A 5,171-nucleotide genomic window follows, 5' to 3' on the forward strand; every position below is an offset into this window, starting at 1 on the left:
TAAAAAATAAGTTTGGGTTGGTTCGGGTTGGTTTGAGTTACTTTAGGTGAACCTTTGAACCAACCAACCCAAAAAAATTTCATTCATTTGAACTCATCTCAATTCAAATGAGTTGATAACTCAATCCAAACTGCACGGGTTGGGTTGGGTTGATCGATTTTTTCATGTCATCAGATTTTTTTAACATCCTACGATTTTCCATTACACTTCTAAGATTATGTAACATGTATGCATACATCTGACATTGTATTTCTTGAAGAAAAATTAAATAAAAGAAATAAAAACTTTTATTTCATTAAATAAAACTCTAAAATAATAAAAACCTTAAAATACCGATTAGGATACCATAGACTCTAATTTAGAATAAATTAACAAATGAATAAAAGAATTAACCAAGAGTTTTAATTGCTAGACTCTTAAACCAAATCATGTCAATTTAAAAAAAAATAAAAAATAAAAAAAAAGTGCGGAAGCAATGTCAAGTCCCAACAGCCGAGTCACAGATTCCACTGATCATTCACCGGTCTATCTTTACATTTACCTGAAAAGCAGGAAGAGAAAATAATGAGTATAAAAATACCTCATAAGCAACCCACTACTGACCCACTAGGTGACCTGTTAGCCTTCCTATCGAGACTCAGGTATACATTAAGCATTGTAGGCATAGGCATAGATAGGCATAAAGGGCGAACCCAAAGGCACGCTTTCATAAGTAGTGATCATGAAAGGTTACAATCATAAGCATAGGTGGTGATCCTAAGGGAACACCGAAACATAGACGTAGGATATGAACTCGAAGGCTCACAACATTCGATATACATAGCCCGATAAAAATCCTATCAACCACTATTAGTCTAATATAGTCATAAGAATACAATCATAAACTTAGAACATGTTTAAGAGTTTCCACAACGGCCTCAACAATCCATTCACCAATAGGCCTTCATAACTCTCTCAACAGTACATCGTAGCCAGTCATAATAATTCAGTCCAACATATAGAATCATGTTTTAGGGAAATCATATACTTAACACCAACTTGGGTTCGAGGGCGAATCAGTAGTAAATCGCTTACCTTGATATTAAGCTCAAATTGATTAGCAATTCACCCTCTTTTGGAATTAAAGTATTCTTGGATCAAACTCCTAAACAAAAGAACATCTAAATTTAAGTCACAACCTTAGGATCTCAGCCCAACAAACAATTTAACCGATATATTTCCAAATGTTGAACCAAAATGACCTCAACACTCCCAAATCAGTACGACCCAAAAATTACAAGCAAAAAATTTTTTAGGTGCTAGACCTGATTTAAAGCACCAATCATCAATAAGGTCATCCTTGGAAACTTTTGTAATCGTAAATATTTATCAAAACCGCCAAAATTGATCCCTAATGTTGCTGGATAGCAACTCTGAAGGCTCCAAATTACCGACCTAAAATCTAGAATACTGTGGGTATCAGCACATTGAAACTAATATTTAAGGGGTATTAAAGAAAAACCTCTAAACCCTAAAAAATCTCTTACCCAAAACAAGAATCCATCGAGATTTGACATCAATCCGGCGATAGAAGTGGTTGCCCGCGTCCGTTCGATGAACAGAAGGTTGGCTAGGCCTTTGGCGTCCGAAGGAAGCTAGCGCAGCTACTAGAAGGACCTCGCATGTCTAGAGACGCCAGCTGGGTCTGCCATCGAATGTTGGATGGCTGAGTCGCACGAACGGCACGTGGATGTGCAGACTTCAACTGGGTGGTGAAGATGGTGGTGTCATTCTTGACAGTCTAGCAACGTCAGTTGCGACTGTGAAGTTGGCAGAGAGGGGGGCGGTCGGAGAAGAGAAAAAAAATTTCTTCTTTTTTTCTCTGTCTTGCACACTTAACGAGGCAACCCTAATACATAAATGAAATCTCTTTTAACAACCCTAATCCTTTTTTCTAAATAAATATATCTTTATATAAATATCTTTCCTAACAAACCTCAAACTCTTTTTAAAAAACTCCCTACTTCCCTCAAAACATCACATAATAAAAAAATCAAAACTAACTTTATCCAGATCTCCAAATCACTTATCATATACTTTTAAATCCCAAAAAATATCAAATTCCATTTTTAATTTCCAACAACAATATTCCCAAATACAAATTGAATTTACCTTAGAATTCTGGGACGTCTCATTCTTTTCCCCTTAAGAACTTTCGTCCTCGAAAGTTCTAACCCTGGAAGAGCTCGGGTACCATATCCTCATCTAGTTCTCTGATTATGCAAAGTTTTCACCCCTTCAGCTAGGATTTAGATAGGTTCCTCTACATAAGTCAGACTCTCATTCAATTGTAAAGGCTCTAAGTCTACCACATGGGATGGATCTATCACATACTTCCTCAACATGGAGACATGAAAAACATTATGGACTACAGAGAGAGACGGTGGCAAAGCTAATCAATAGACCACAAGGTCAATTCGCTCGAAGACTTCGAATGGCCCAACAAAACGTGAACTTAGCTTTCCCTTTTTTCAAAACCTCATAACACCTTTCATAGGTGCTATTTTCAGGAACTCTTTATCCCCTGCCTCAAACTCAAGATCTTTACTCCTAATATCTAGGTAACTTTTCTGTCTACTCTTCCTTGTTAGCATTTGAGCCCTAATCTTCTACATGGCTTCATTAGTCATCTGCACTAGCTTAGTTCCCACCAACTTTTATTCACCAACCTCACCCCAGCAAACAGGAGATCTGTAGCCTTTATCATATAGAGCCTCAAATGGCGACATGCCAATAGTAGCCCCATAACTTTTATTATATGCAAACTCTATCAAATACAGATGAAAGTCTCAACTCCCTAGAAATTCCAACGCACAAGCACGCAACATATCTGCCAACGTCTGGTTCAAGCACCCCATTTCCCCATCACTCTAAGGGTGGAAGGTTGTACTAAAATACAACCGAGTCTTCAATGCTACCTAGAGGCTCTTCCAAAAACTGGAAGTAAAATGAGGGTCTCTGTCGGATACAATCGACATTAAAACCCTATACAATCTCATTATCTCTTTCATGTACAGTTGTGTCCATTTATTCATCGAATACATGGGTTTCCCCGAAATGAAAGTGCTATCTTAGTGAGTCTGTCCACTATCACCCATATCACTGAATACTTTTCGTATTTCTTGGTAAACCCACAATGAAATCCATGGACACACTCTCCCATTTCCATTCTGGTATGCTGAAGGGCTGTTACAGACCCGCTGACTTTTGTCTTGAGGCCTTCACCTACTGACAGACTAAGCATTTGCTGACATATTCAGCTATCTCCCTCTTCATATCTAACCACTAATAACACCATTTTAAGTTCTAATACATCTTGGTGCTGCTAGGATATATCGAAAGTGAGGATTTATGAGCTTCTGTCGATAATTCGCTCCTAAGACCACTGTCTGCAGATACGCATAAACATCCTTGATAAAGAAGACCATGATCCAAGGACACTGAAAATTCATTGTCTTGATCTAACTCCACCGAATGGAATTTCTGAACAAGGTACGAATCTCCCTACTGTGCATTTATAATTCTCTACCTCAAAGTAAGTTGTACCGTCAACTGTGCTAGCTGCGAGGTGACTTCAATCACTACTAGTACGATTTATGCTCGTTCAAAATCATTACATAATTAAACCTGTTTGGTGATTAAGGTTGTTGAATGAGTTGTCTTCCTACTGAGAGCATCGGTCACCACATTTGGCTTGTCTGGGTAATACAAGATCTCACAATCATAACCTTTCACTAACTCAAGTCACCTGCGCTATCTCATATTCAACTTTTTCTGGGTGAAGAAGTATTTCAAACTCTTATGATTAGTGAAAGTCTTATATCTTTTCCTCATACAAATAGTGTCTCTAAATCTTTAAGGCAAAAATCTTCGTCGCTAGCTCTAAGTTGTGAGTAGGATAATTTCGCTCATGGTTCTTCAACAAGAGGGAGGCATAGGCAACTATTTTACCATGTTGCATAAGCACACAACCTAACCCCTTCTTAGAAGCATCACTATAAATCATAAAAACCTTTGAAACCATCTCGTACTATAAGAATTGGTGCAGAAACCATCTTCTGCTTGAGATTATGAAACAGTCCCACAGGCTTTACTCCAATCAAACAAAGCTCCCTTTCTAGTCAACTGAGTCAAAAAGGGTGGTTATGTGAGAAAAATTCTTTACAAACCGATGATAATAACTAGCTAGCCCCAGAAGACTACGCACTTCATTAACTATCATGGGATGAAGCCAATTGGTAACTGCCTTAATCATTGTTGGGTCCACGAAAAATCCCATCCTTTGACATCATGTGCCCTAGAAAAAAAATACTTGATGAAGAATGATTCACAGTTGGAGAACTTAGCATACAACTTATTCTCCCTCAGAGTTTCCAAGACTTTTTGTAGATGCTTCTCATCCTCTGCCTCTGTCTTGTAGTAGACTAAGATGACATCAATGAAAACTATCACAAAGGTGTCAAGAAAATTCTTGAACACTCTATTCATCATATCCATGAACACCGCTAAAGTATTGGTCAAACCAAGCGACATTACAATCAACTCGTAATGTCCATATCTATAACGGAATGCATTCTTAAGGATATCGCTGTTCTTTATCCTCGGTTGGTGGTAACCTGACCGGAGGTCAATCTTAGAAAACACTCTAGCTTTTTGTAACTGATTAAACAAGTCATCAATTTTGGGGAGTGGATACTTGTTCTTGATGGTTACCTTATTCAACTCTCTATAGCTATGCACAGGCATAATGAACCTTCCTTTTTCTTTACAAATAACACTGGTGCACCCCAAGATTGAAGGAACTCTTATACAAGAGTATCCATGAGCGCGTTCGGATCTTTCCTATTTCATTGTGACCGAATTACCACACACACATTCTAACAAACAGATATGCATTGTAACACTAATTATAGGTATGCTTTAACAAATAAAATACAATAGATTGAGTAAACATACCAGTTGAATACTGTCTTCACTCGAACTCAATCTAGTGGAAGCAACTCCTCTACTGTCCTTATCACCCCGCAATCAGTCGGCTACTAGGACCACAATCATCTACACGAATGGCAGTGCACGAACAAGGAGCAACGGGGACGACACCACTACTTGAAGCCCTTGGTATTCTTGGAGTG

At 38.2% G+C, this 5,171-nt stretch overlaps 1 long non-coding RNA gene across 1 annotated transcript; it reads right to left on the minus strand.

Moving 5' to 3' along the window:
* Window positions 1-264: 264 nt before the first annotated feature.
* Window positions 265-1,913, minus strand: LOC120076600 (uncharacterized). The gene is made up of 2 exons (XR_005481581.2): window positions 1,527-1,913; window positions 265-541 (listed from the first exon to the last, which is right to left on the minus strand). It is a non-coding gene; the product is annotated as an uncharacterized LOC120076600 (long non-coding RNA).
* Between the last annotated feature and the right edge of the window lie 3,258 nt (window positions 1,914-5,171).

Source organism: Benincasa hispida, chromosome 4 (genome assembly GCF_027475165.1).
Source record: "Benincasa hispida cultivar pf3 chromosome 4, pf3_genome.v1.1, whole genome shotgun sequence".
Lineage (NCBI taxonomy): Eukaryota > Viridiplantae > Streptophyta > Magnoliopsida > Cucurbitales > Cucurbitaceae > Benincasa > Benincasa hispida.